The 12,730-nt window shown below is 39.9% G+C and overlaps 1 protein-coding gene across 1 annotated transcript in view; it reads left to right on the plus strand.

Moving 5' to 3' along the window:
• Positions 1-12,730, plus strand: part of PGM5 (phosphoglucomutase 5) — a 69,124-nt gene that overhangs the window by 30,331 nt on the left and 26,063 nt on the right. The window lies entirely within an intron of this gene.

Raw genomic sequence — 12,730 nt, forward strand, 5'->3', positions numbered from 1 at the left:
GAGTCTGCAGGGGCTAGGTAGGAGGAACCCTTGCAATCTGTAGTCTCAGCACAGATAAACCTCTTAGTGATTTGTAGTTAAACTACAAATCATTTGGCTTCTTTGCACAGTATGCTGACAGCATCCTGTTTTTCTCTGTAGATTAAAAATTATAATGAGAAATCAGAAGCAAGAGGACGAACACTCAAATTTTGTACTTTGAAATTGCTTCTTCCCTCCTTTTTAAACAATAAACCTTCCAACTTATTTTTATTTATACACAGACCTATTCACCTTGGTATAACTTTTTTCCCCTCTTCCCAGGGAGTGGTATTTCTGTCTGTAAGGTACTGAATTTGTTAACAGATTTTTTGGAAACAGCTCTTACAGTCCACATAACTAATGTTGCTTTATAATAAAAGAGTAAAATGTCAACTATTAAACACTCAGTAAAGCAAAATAGTTGACATTTTGCTCTTGGTACCAGTTAAGGAAGTAATTAAGCACATTTACTTTTGGACTCATGAGAACCCCTAGAGATTTGAAAGGAAGTAAGAAATCCTTTTGTAGAAGTTTAAAAAAATAAAAAAAATAAATGGATGGAGAATATAGGAAAAACAAAGTCTGTATGGAAGTACTGGAGTTTTTATTACTTATTTGTTTTTATTTTCATCCATTTATTATTTACTCATTTTTTTCTGGCACTGAACCCTTGTATAAAACACTTGTTCTGTAAAGGAGAAATTGAAGCTGTGCTGTGCCTGAGTCAGCATCCCCCAGCACAAACCTCCTAGGTTGCATCTCTTCATAAATCTCAGTGTGGGTGGCATGCTGTAGCTGGTCCAGAAGGACATAAGATATGGAAGGGGAAGAGTGCTGAAGAGCACAACTCAGAAGATGAGGTTGCATGTCCACAGACGGTACTGTAGTGTGAAATCATGTAGAGCTTGTGAACATTGTGAACACTGCTGCCGTTAAGGAAGGTAACAGACTCATCAGACCCTGAATTACACATTCTTCATGCAGTGAGGTGTTTTTTATGGAAGCCTGGATAAGCCTGTATGTACATGGTATCTATGCAGGGCAGTGCAGATGATATTCTGTAGAGTCCCACTGCCTGTTTGTGTCTGCAAAGCACCAAACCTGGCCTGTGAAGGGGATTAGCCAACAGGGGCACAGTGCCACACTGATGGGCCCAGACTGCTTCCTGCTTAACAGATCATTCCTTCACCCTGAGCTTAAAGGTACCTGCACCATGCTCTGTTGGTCAGTGTGGCATTTTTTATTCACCTTCAAAGGTGCCTAAAGTGGCTGAGTATGCAGCTGAGCTTAAATCCGTAGTCCTCCCACAAAAAGTTTGGCTATGAACTTTGTAGACCTGCCCCTGAGAAATGCAGCACACTTTTTTCTAGTCTCCTTTCTTGTTTATTCTCATCTTGCCATGTCTGTGTTTTCCTGCACACACAGCAGAAAAGAACACTATTAGAAATACCGTACTTAAAATAAACGCTTGCTCTTTGCAAACTCAGATACAGATACTCAGTCCAGATACAGGCATTCAGGTTGACAGTCTGGGTTAGTTCTAAACACAGTGGAATCGTTCTGAATTTTATCATTCAGTGGAAGAGAAAGAAGAGATCAGTGTTGGTAGTGTGATAAGTTCAAAAGGCTATTAATAGTTTGGAAAAAGAATTTTAAAATGGACTTATTCCTAGTAAAAGGTAACTAAGGGTAATTTCTAGCAGTTAAAAGTTAATTCACTGATTTAATTGTTTGTAATGAGAGTACAAATATTTCCTTTGAAATTAAGGGTTTTGCATTATGATTAAATTAACTTTTCTTTAAAAAAAAGCAGGAATGTTGGGTTTTCTCTTGACCTAACAATGTATTTAATACAGATGAGCAAGACAGTGCTCCTTAGTAACTCTACTCGTAGGAAACTCCACCTGAGTTGGTATTTTGATGAAATTTTATTATTATTGTACCAAAGGCTATTATCTAGGAGTTGCATCCATTTCTGATTCCTTTTGGAAGACCTACTCCATGCTAAAATCTCTGCTATGATTTTTATTAAAAGCTGACAGAGTAGGTTTAGGTTGTGATGTTTTTTTGTTTTCTGGAGACTGCAAGGAATTGTGTGTTTTGTAGTTTGACCTACCCTGCTTTCATGCTGACAGGAGTATCCATACCATTATAGTCTTACTGAGCAGAAGCAGATGCCTCAGACTTATTGGCTGGTTTCATGTCTGAAGTGAGTGGCTTCTCATAAAATCCATGGTAGGATTTTTTAAGGCTGAATTTCCTCAAAACGAGGGATAGCTCTCAGTTTCTATACGTACAAACATCATTTAAATGGAATTAAACATTTAGCTCTTCAGAGGACTGTTTTCTCTTATGGAGTCTCGTTGTTAGAACTCTGTATTATTGTCCACATTTCAGAGGGGGACTGACCAGCCAAAGTTATAGTTCAGGCCTTAAAACCTAGGCCTGCATATGAGGACTCCACCAGCGTAACTTCCTAAAAGTGATTTAACTTCCAGAAAGCAGATTCTTTAATGGCTCATAGTACTTCCAAATTTGGGATGGTAACAGTCTCACTACAACATGTGTATAACTTGCATTCACGTGATAGTTTTAACCCTGGCAGTAATTTCATACCTTGGTCACTGCAACAATAACCTATTTGCAGCACCTGCAATTGTAGGGTGATAAATCCCATCTTTGTGTGCTATCTGCTTCATGTATTTTTTAAAGGTGCATTTACCATTCTGTTCACCAGTGAGTTCTGCAGTTCACCCCATCACATATTAGTGAGACTAGGCTAGAGTACAGTGTCCATAAAAAGTATCCTTGCACCTCCTGCCCATAGAGGACAGGATTATCACATTAGCTTTGAAGGCAAAGGCAGACTCAGCAAGGAGCTGTGCTGGCTATTTTTACTTTGACCACTTAACTCCCTGAGGAGTAAGGAAGAGGCAATGGCTTTCTGCAGTCCTTTCTCTGGGGTTTGATTAGATCTGTGCTGCAGCTTTTGACCTGCTTACAGATGCATTTCAGTTCTACAGTGCTCCACTGGCTCTGTATCAGGCTATGCAGTTAGGCAAATTACTTTACTTTTACCCTTTGGGATAGAATCAGAAAGTTACCTGTGGGGATTGGGACACAAATTAGTTTTCTGTTATTTTGTAAAGTGTCTCAGGTACTTTCAAGAGTGCTGTCTTTTTTGTGTGTTGCACAAGGTGCTTGTATCATTTGGCTGGGGTGCTGCAGAGCTTGTGTAGGAAAACTTGGTGTGAAATATGGAGCTGTCTGTTCACACCATGACCTACAGGTGGCATCAAGGAATATGACTGACTGCAAGGCCTCACTGTGGGTATTGGGGAGCCTGAGTCCTGGGATAAGTGCTTTAATCATTCTTGTGATGGTGCAAGTCTGCTCCTAAGGAAGACAGATGAAGTCCAGTGAACTTCAAGGGGCCAAAGGGAGATTCTAAGTTTTAAATTTGTTTGGTTCAGAGGTTTAAAGTCAAGTGTCTGACTTTCCACACGATATTCCTTGGGTATGGTGGTGACTGTGCTGAACAGGAGTTCCATGTAGCCCAGTTGCTTGTATGTGTCTGGTATTACAAGACACGAGGCAGGTAGATTGTACTAATGGATTTATTAGCTAAACTGAGCAAAGGAGAAGCATTACTGGGCCTGGACTAGTGCCAGTGATGAGCTCATTAGAGTGGTTAAGATCGGAGACTGACTGGAATGTAGTGACCATGCCTGGGTTGAGTTCATGATCCCAAGGAGCATGGGCCTGGCAAGGAATATAGAATGGATGTTGAATTTTAGAAAAGCAAACTTCCGGTTGTTTAAACAATTAGTGAATGTGATCCCCTGGGAAATTGTCCTTAAGGATAGAAGAGCAGACCATAGCTGGCAACTCTTTGAGCTCAAGTGTTTAGAAAATCAAAGAGAGAGGGACAGAAACTGGTATGGCTGAGCAAGGACCTGCTTCTCATATTGAGGAATAAGAAGGAAGTACTTAGCCAATGGAAGCAGGACAGGTGATCTGGGAAGAGTACAGAGATACAGATTTGATGTGTAAGGATGGGTCAGAAAACTAAGGCACAGATGGAATGGGACTTGGCAAGGGATGTGAAGAATACCAAGAAAGAATTCTGTAAGTACATAGCTTGGAAAAGGAAGGCTGAAAATAAAGGCCGTGGTAAACGAGAAGGAAGAATGGTGAAAACAGAAATGGAAAAGGCTGAGGTACTCAATGAATTCTTTGCCTCAGTCTTCACTGGCAGTCAGGCTTTCCACATCTCTCAAGTATCTGAACCTCCAGGTGGGGGCTGGGGGAGTCAAGTTCATATCACTGGCAGTGAAGAGTGGATATGAGACCACTTGATGAAGCTAAATAGGCCCAAGGCTGATGAGATACACTCAAGGTTCCTGAGGGATATTCTTGCCAAGCCATTCTCCATCATATTTGAAGAGTTATGGTGGTCACGCAAAGCCCCTGGCGACTAGAAAAAGGAAAACATCAGTCCTGTTTTTAAAAAGGGGAGAAAGGAAGACTGGGAACTACAGACTGGTGATCTCACCACTGTGCCGATCATGGGGCAGATCCTCATGGAAGCAGTGTTAAGGCACATGCAAGACAAGGAGGTGATCCAAGGCAGCCAGCACAGCTTTACTAAGGACAAATTGTGCCTAGCCTGATGGCCCTGTATGATGGAGTTTACCAGATTACCATGGCTGACAAAGACTGACAGATGTCATATACCTAAGTTTGTGTTAGGCCACTGACATGGTCCCACATGGCATCATAAAGAGGGGTGCCCAGCAGGGTCAGGGAGGGGATTCTGTTGTTGTGAGATCCCACTTGCTGTGCTGCATTCAGTTCTGAGGTCCTCAGCACAAGAAAGGTGTGGACCTGTTGTAGCAGGTCCAAAAGAGGACCATGAAGGTGATCAGAAGTCAGAAGCACCTCTCCTGTGAGGACAGGCTGAGAGACTTGGGGTTGTTCAGCCTGTAGAAGAGAAGGTTGTGGGGAGACCTTGGGGGAGCCTTTTTGTACCTAAAGAGGGCTTATGACAAGATGGAGAACAGCTTTCCACATGCACACGTAGTGATAGGACAAGGGGGAATGTTTTCAAATTGAATATGAGAGATTGACATTAGAAATTCGGAAACATTCTTCACTGTGAGGGTAGTGAGGCACTGAAACAGGTTGCCTAGAGAAGTTGTGGACAGCCCATCCCTGGAAATGCCCAAGGCCGGGTTGGATGGGGCTATGAGCAATGTGATGTAGTGGGTAGCATCCTTACCTGTCACATCTAGTTCCATCCTTACCATGGAACTAGATGATCTTCAAAGTCACTTGCAATCCAACTCCTCCTATGATTCTGTGACTTTGCGATTCTATGACTTTGCCTTTCTGCTAGAGCAGTTTTTAGTTTCTGCTGTTGAAAGATTTCAAAAACAAAGAGAGGCCAACATGAGACTGAGAGGCAGGAGAAAATACTGGAACAGTTTATTGGCGCAAGTTATGTTACATGAATGCCAGGAGGCTCCATCGATAGAAAGCTAATTCACCTAGTACTGATTAGATTTATTGATGATGTCTGCAATTATTAGCAGTCCATTACTTAGGACTATTGTCAGCCAAAAAAAATTCACCTTAAGTTGCCAGTTTTCAAGACAGAAGCTATCCCTGAACACCAGAGCTTGGTTCAGTGTACCTTTATTCCACCTGTATTAAGTACTTTAGTTAAAACATTGCAGGGGTTGGGAGGAAGGAAAACAAAAAATAATCCTAACTTATTTAGATGCTTCATAGTTAAAGTGTCTCCAGATGCTTTTTCTGTATTGATTCATTTTATGGGATTGTTCTCTGTGGGATGTAGCATAGTAGAAAGCAAAAAGTAAGGGAACTTGTCTATTTTTTTCTCTGCCACAGTGTCCTGACAGCCTCTCTGCCAGACATGACACCTTGCATCTTATCTTAGTGATGTCCTGGTTATCTGTGTTGTGTGTGAGGGCCTAGCATTCCACTGCTTTTTGCTTAATAAATTAAAGACTGGGAAGGAGTAACACTGTAATACTTGACCATATTAGGGAGATGACTGTTTTAGTTCTGCTCCTTGCACAATATGCAGTTGAAGCCTTTTAAGGGAAGGTGGGGCAGACAGAGTGAAAACATCCAGAAGCAGAACATCTATTTCATGTTATAGTTGGTGCCAGTGCTCCTGCTGTCATTGCTACTATGAATTTCTCACAGTCTATTGCAGTTGCATAGATAAAAAGTGAAGACTTAGAGATGGGACTAAAAAAAAAGTTACAACCATTTGGTTCCTGATTCTTGCATCCTAAGAAATAGTAAGAACGAAGAGAGAACTGACCAAAGGTGAGATTAATTAGACTAAAGAAGTTGAAAAATGAAGTAGTAAAGAGCTCTCCAACACTGGAAAGAAGAGACCAAAAAGAGAACAAGTGGAAATACCGTGCAGTGAGAATGGGATGGGACCCAGTGGTCTAAAAGAATGCAACCATTAAATTTTGGGTCTGGTTGCAAGTACACTTAAGACAAATTCTGTAGTATATGGTTAGAAAACAGCCAACCCAGTATCTTTATTAAAAGGATAGCAAAATTGATGTAGGCAAACAGAAATGACTTGTGTTGACCTCAGAAATGTCCAGAGTGATGGAAAAAAAATCCAAGCAACTCAGGTAGTAAAATATCAAATACAAAGGTTTGTAGGTTAAGGTTAGACTGTGTGTGAAGACTTGCTTTCAGCTAGAGAAATTATCTTCTTGGTAAATCAGATGCAGGTCCCTTATTGAGACATGTTTAATTCTTTGCATGAAGCAAAACTACAGAAGTGGAAAGAAAAACAGTGTCTGTTAGTTTCAGTCAAATAATAATCTTGTCTTTGAAATAAAATGTGCTTCACACCTAAAATCAAATTAGGCTTTTATCAGCTGGAGATTAGATAACAAAGACTACTTCAGTGGCTAAGTAGAGATTTAGAAGATGTAGTGAGAAACCTTTTCCTTCTATAGCCATAGTAACTCTGAAAGAAACCATTACAGAGGTTTTTTCTCTTTTGGAGTGCTGCTACAACATACTATCCTTCAGTGGCCCACATCTGTCCCACAAATTCCTTCAATTCCTGATTGTTAGTGCCTGTCAGTGCTTACCCTTCTGCAGAGGAAGACGTGCTGAAGGATCATCTCTGAATTATCTACCTCAGTGCTGGCACCACAGAGAGGAGCAGAATTGAAAATCAGTGTATCCATGGAACACCAGGCAGTGTTTTGAAGCCTGTTCATCCAGGTGCCTATTAGCATCTTTCACATGTCAGCTGATACCTACAGGTGGTGGAAGATGAGAGACAAGGACATGTATAGCTGCTTCTCTAGTGTTTCTTTCATTAATACCTATTTCTTCCTCCAAATTGAGACTCCAGAATGAAAGTGGTGCTGGAGTTTACCCTAGACAGCATTTCACCTACAATACAAATCTCTAGCCAGTCGCTTAAATCTTTACAAGTTCATGAGACCTGTCAAAGAAGGCCCTTCCCCTAGTGTTGTGACCTTTATCTTTGTGGTGAACAGGCATCACAACTTTGGCAGGATGATTCTGTCTGATTGACTGATCTATTCTTGGAAGTTATAAGAGTTTCACTGGCACAAGAAAGTCAGCTTGCTGCAGGCTGTTGTATTCGAATGATTTATATTCATCGGGATGTTTTTGTGTCATTGTAGTGATTAGGTTAGAGAAAACTTCCCTCTGACTCTTGTTGTAAGTCAGGGTCATTCTTCTGGTGTCACAGGTGTTTTGCTAGGGCAAAACCCCGATGTCTGGGAGATACCATCAAGGACCACTTGGTTTTATGAGCCAATCTGTGAAAAATAGTCTGTTGTGTCTACTGAAAACTGAAATAAAATTATCATGAATAACTTTTGTGATCTTTAACCAAGGATCTTTAACGCTTTTAAATAAAAAAATGTGTTTGAAAAATGAAAATCTTTTTTACACAGTTTAGCAGGCTAATATTTTTAGAATTACAAGGAAAATAATCTGGGCTATCAAAGAGTCCTGTACCTTCTGTTTTCCTAGTTAGGTGGCATGTAGATGGCTATGAAGTGTAAGGAAGAAGACCTGTGATATTCAGATGTGAAACTGTACAATAAGTAGTCCAGTTGCCTGGTAAAGTTTTCCGCATTAGTCCGTTAGGTCTTTCAGGGGTAATGTTAGAACTAGCTGTTACTTTTTTTTTTCCTTGTCAGGAAATTTTAAAAAATTCTAATCTTTATTAGAAGACTATAATTATGTTCATTATTATCTTTATTATAAGCTGGCCAGCTCATGATTTAGTGAGAGGTCATGCCTTATTGTGTAGTTCAAGAATTGGCTTCACATTTCTGTGTTGGTACTAAACTCCAATAATTCTATTTTTTAGAGATGAAATAACTCAAACTGATTTTCAGCATTGCATTGTATACATTCTTCTTATCTTTAAAAATAAAGTGGGCAGTCAGTATAGGTAACGTGGGACTAGCTCTTCAAAATAAAAATTACAGTGCAACTGTGAAACAGTAGGAGGGTAAATTTAACAATGGAACTGTACAATATTTATCTTCCTATTTTCACTCATTTTGTTACAGCCTCATTTAAAAGCATCTGCTCCTACTATTTTTTAAATTCACAAAGTATAATTATAAATAATGTGTAATTGCAAAAAGTACAGTCCACTCTTCTTTGATTTAACCTTTTTCTCCTTAATTAGTATTTCAGCATCTTGGGAACATAAATGCTGTTAGTTCTGATATGGGCAGACTAACTAAGGTTATTCTAAGGTTATAACTAAGGTTACCTTACAGTTTGGTTCTAAATGTAAATACTCTGTTTCCTAGTCTAGCAAGGGGTAGTTACTGCCAAACACAGACAGAAGAAACTTTACTGTATAATCTCATTGATGTAGTGAGCACTTAAACTAAAGGAAGGCAAGCAAGTGTAGTGTTTGAAGTCAGTCCCATTAAATGTCCAAGATGACAAGAACCAGAATGTCCATGGTTTGTTGTCTTCTTTCAACATAGTTCATACTCATGGAACATATAAACACAGGTATATCAACTGTGTGGTTAGACATAAATAGAATGTCTTTACTTCAAATAGACTAGGGAAATGAACCTGTTTATAGGGCATATTTTTCCCCAGCTTTTATTTTGAATTGCTCTGGAAGTATATTCTATCCATTAAGTCAGGCCTTTTAACAGCCAATACCTACAACATGAAAGCTCGGAGCTTGAGGTATCACCCTTACAGGTGCACTGCTGTATCAGTATCTTGTTGATGATGCATTATACATATCTAAGGATATATAAAATTTACTGTGTTATCTGGGACTTCTTCAAGATAAATACCACTTGTAGTACCAGTTCTAAGACTCACTTCCTGAGAGAAGGAGTATCCTCTCTCATCAAGAGAGCTCATACAGACAAAACTCTTTACATTTACTTGACTTTACATTTCTAACTCCCCAAATTTGGGGATCTAGTGTAAGTATACAGAAAGAAGAGAAACTTAAAAAGCTGTACATATGTAGTCTTGGTTGAACTGTCCTGTGAAGGTGCATTTCTAAAAACATTGTAAAATGTAATTAATGGACCTATGATTTGTTGAAGATAAAAATCTTTACCGTGACTCATCAGCAGTTCTTGCAGAGTTGCAAGTTCCTGAAACCCTTATCCTAAGCATTTATTTGCCTAGCATCTATCAAACCTGTCAGGAAGCCATATGCTCCATTAAATAGTGCTGCAAATGTTCAGTTCAGCAGAACACAGAAACTTAATTTCAAATTTGATCCACAGGGATTCTATCAGTCTCAACTGGAACTTCTTTAAAAAAATATCTGGCTTCTTGTTGTATCAATGATTGAAAGCTCTGATTTAGGAATTTTGTCTATATTAAAAAGCAGATTGGTAAATACAGAGTGAAAAAAATACTGGAAAAATGAGGGTTGTTTTTTTTTTTTTTTTTTTTTTCTCTCCTGAATACCCAGTCATATTTTTAGTTTAGAAAGATGTAGATGTAGGAGCATTAAAAATCCCTCCCCTTTCCCACATCTAATCTCTGTTTTCCCTGGCTTTGAAGATCTAGTAATTTCACCATCACATATTAGCTTCCTTCCTCTGAGGGTGTTTTCCTGTATTTTGTGTGATTATGTGTTTGATCTAATGCAGCATATTATTTCTCAGAGTCTGCAGCTTTGAGAATTTTTGCAACTTTCTGTGGGAATCCCCCCCTCATGTTTTCTGGGGTGATTTTTCACCGTGAATGTCTATAGGCTGCATAAAGGCACATTCTGCATTTGTTGAGACTTCCAGTGATGAGTCTTTATTTCAGAAAAATGTCAGTAAGGAAGGAGTATGCTTGATTTTCAGTGTACTTCTACTTACTTACTTTGTTGAATTATTAAGAGCCAGAAACAATAAGAAAAAAGAAGGTGCATGGAACAATCTGTCATATTCCTACTACAAACTATTTGTACTATAAACTCTGTTCAAAGTGAGCCCACACGCCAACAGAAACAACATTTGTATTTTCATTGCTAGCCTATACCTAGAACTCTTTGAAAACAGCTACAGCCTTTTGAAGCTTTTAGTGGTGGTCAGGGTAACTCCATCCTAGGCTATTTGTTCCCCATCTAGAGGAATGTAGAAAAGTAAATGGGAAATTATTTCCTTCTTCAAAAACTGTACCAGGATATGGGAACATTTCTGCAAGCCAACATATTTCAGCTGTATTGTTAGGCTACCTTAAGAGAATTGGTTTTGCTCTGCCAGCATGTTAGGTATTGCCTTCTGGTTTATTGTTTTCTCTTTTTTTGGCAGTACAGTCCTGTTTTCAGCCTGAAGTTATTGTCACACAGAGATTAAATTCTTTCTTGCTCTTGACTTTTTGAAGAGCCAGACAGATACCTGTTCAGCTCTGCCCCGTGAAACCTCCCTTTATGGAACAACATTTCTAAGGGTTAATAATACATGTAGTGCTGTATAAACACGAGGAGGTATGTACTCGCCCCTACCTCTAAAGTAGACGTATGAAATCTGAGTTCAGGATTAAAAGTTCTGGTAATACCCTTTGGTAATATGTACATACCTTTTCTTCATGTACATTTTTGTCTCTTTTCAAATAAATATCAGCAATTCTTACTCCATCTGATTTAAAAATCACTGATTTTAGATGTAATATGAGCACCTAGAATGGATATTCTTACATAAAAGAAAGGTTGATTTGGAGACTACATTACAGTGCAGGTTAACAGTGTAAAAAATTTCAGAGATAATACTTAAGGGCTGAACTGTATTGACACCACTTTTGGTGATGAATGGAACTAAATCTGGTTGGTGGCTGGTCACCAGTAGTGTTCCCCAGGGCTCAGTACTGGTGCTGGACCTGTTTAACATCTTTATCAATCATTTGGATGAGGGGATATAATTCAGCTCAGTCATTTCACAAGCACCACCATCAGGCCAGAGTGCTGATCTGCTGGAGGGCAGAAGGCTCTGCAGAGGGATCTGGACAGGCTGGACCATGGGCCAAGGCCAGTGGTGTGAGGTTCAACAAGGCCCAGTGCTGGGTCCTGCCCTTGGGTCACAGCAAGCCCAGGCAGTGCCACAGGCTGGGGCAGAGTGGCTGCAAAGCTGCCACAGGAAAAGGCCCTGGGGGTGCTGGTGACAGCAGCTGAACAGGAGCCAGCAGTGCCCAGGTGGCCAAGAAGGCCAATGGCATCCTGGCCTGTGCCAGCAATGGTGTGGCCAGCAGGAGCAGGGCAGGGATTGTCCCCCTGTACTTGGATAGTGATACTGAGGTGCTGGAGCATGTCCAGAGAAGGACAATGAAGCTGGTGAGTCTGGAGCACAAGTCCTGTGAGGAACAGCTGAGGGAGCTGAAGTTTTTTAACCTGGAGAAAATGGGAGGCCTTACCACTCTATAATTGCCTGCAGGGAGGTTTTAACCAGGTGGTGGTCAATCTCTTCTGCCATGTATCAAGTGAAAGGGCAAGAGGAAGTGGCCTTAAGTTGTGCAAGGTGAGGTTCAGATTCAATATTAGAAGGATTTTTCGCTGAAGGAGTGGCTAGACATTGAAATAAATTGGCCGTGGAAATGGCAGAGTAACTCTCTGAAGTATTCAGGAGGTGTCTGGATGTGGCACCTGGGGTGATTATGGTGGTGCTAGGTTGATGTTTGGACTAGATGATCTTGAAGGTCTCTTACAACCTTGACGATTCTGTGATTCTCTCATTTAGATATATTTATGTACCAGGTTTTGAAGGGGTCAGTGCTGGCATATTTTGATAGTTTATCCCATCTATTTTATGCACTTAATGTAAGACAGAGAGATGTGCCATCAGAAAACAGGTGGTTTTTTTACCAGAAGGGTGACTGCTTTCACCTTGACACTTTTAGACAGATTGTATTGTGTTGAATCCATCTTTGATTAATTGACTTTGCTTTGGCTTGACTGGAGTTAAAATTAAGTAAACTCTCTTGCTTTGAGAAGTATTGTTAGGTATGATTGTTGAAGCAATCATAAGGTCATTGGTAGTTGGTCAGATTGCTTCACTGTATCTCAGTTCTTACTTTCCATGTTATAAAACAGTTGGTTCTGAAAACCCTAGGCACACAATGAAAACCAGAAAATATAATTAGAAAGAAGACTGGTTATACCCATTTTGTGTAAATC

The sequence above is a fragment of the Agelaius tricolor genome, unplaced genomic scaffold, assembly GCF_023055355.1.
Source record: "Agelaius tricolor isolate 1412-34295 unplaced genomic scaffold, bAgeTri1.0.p SCAF_4, whole genome shotgun sequence".
Taxonomy (NCBI): Eukaryota; Metazoa; Chordata; class Aves; order Passeriformes; family Icteridae; genus Agelaius; species Agelaius tricolor.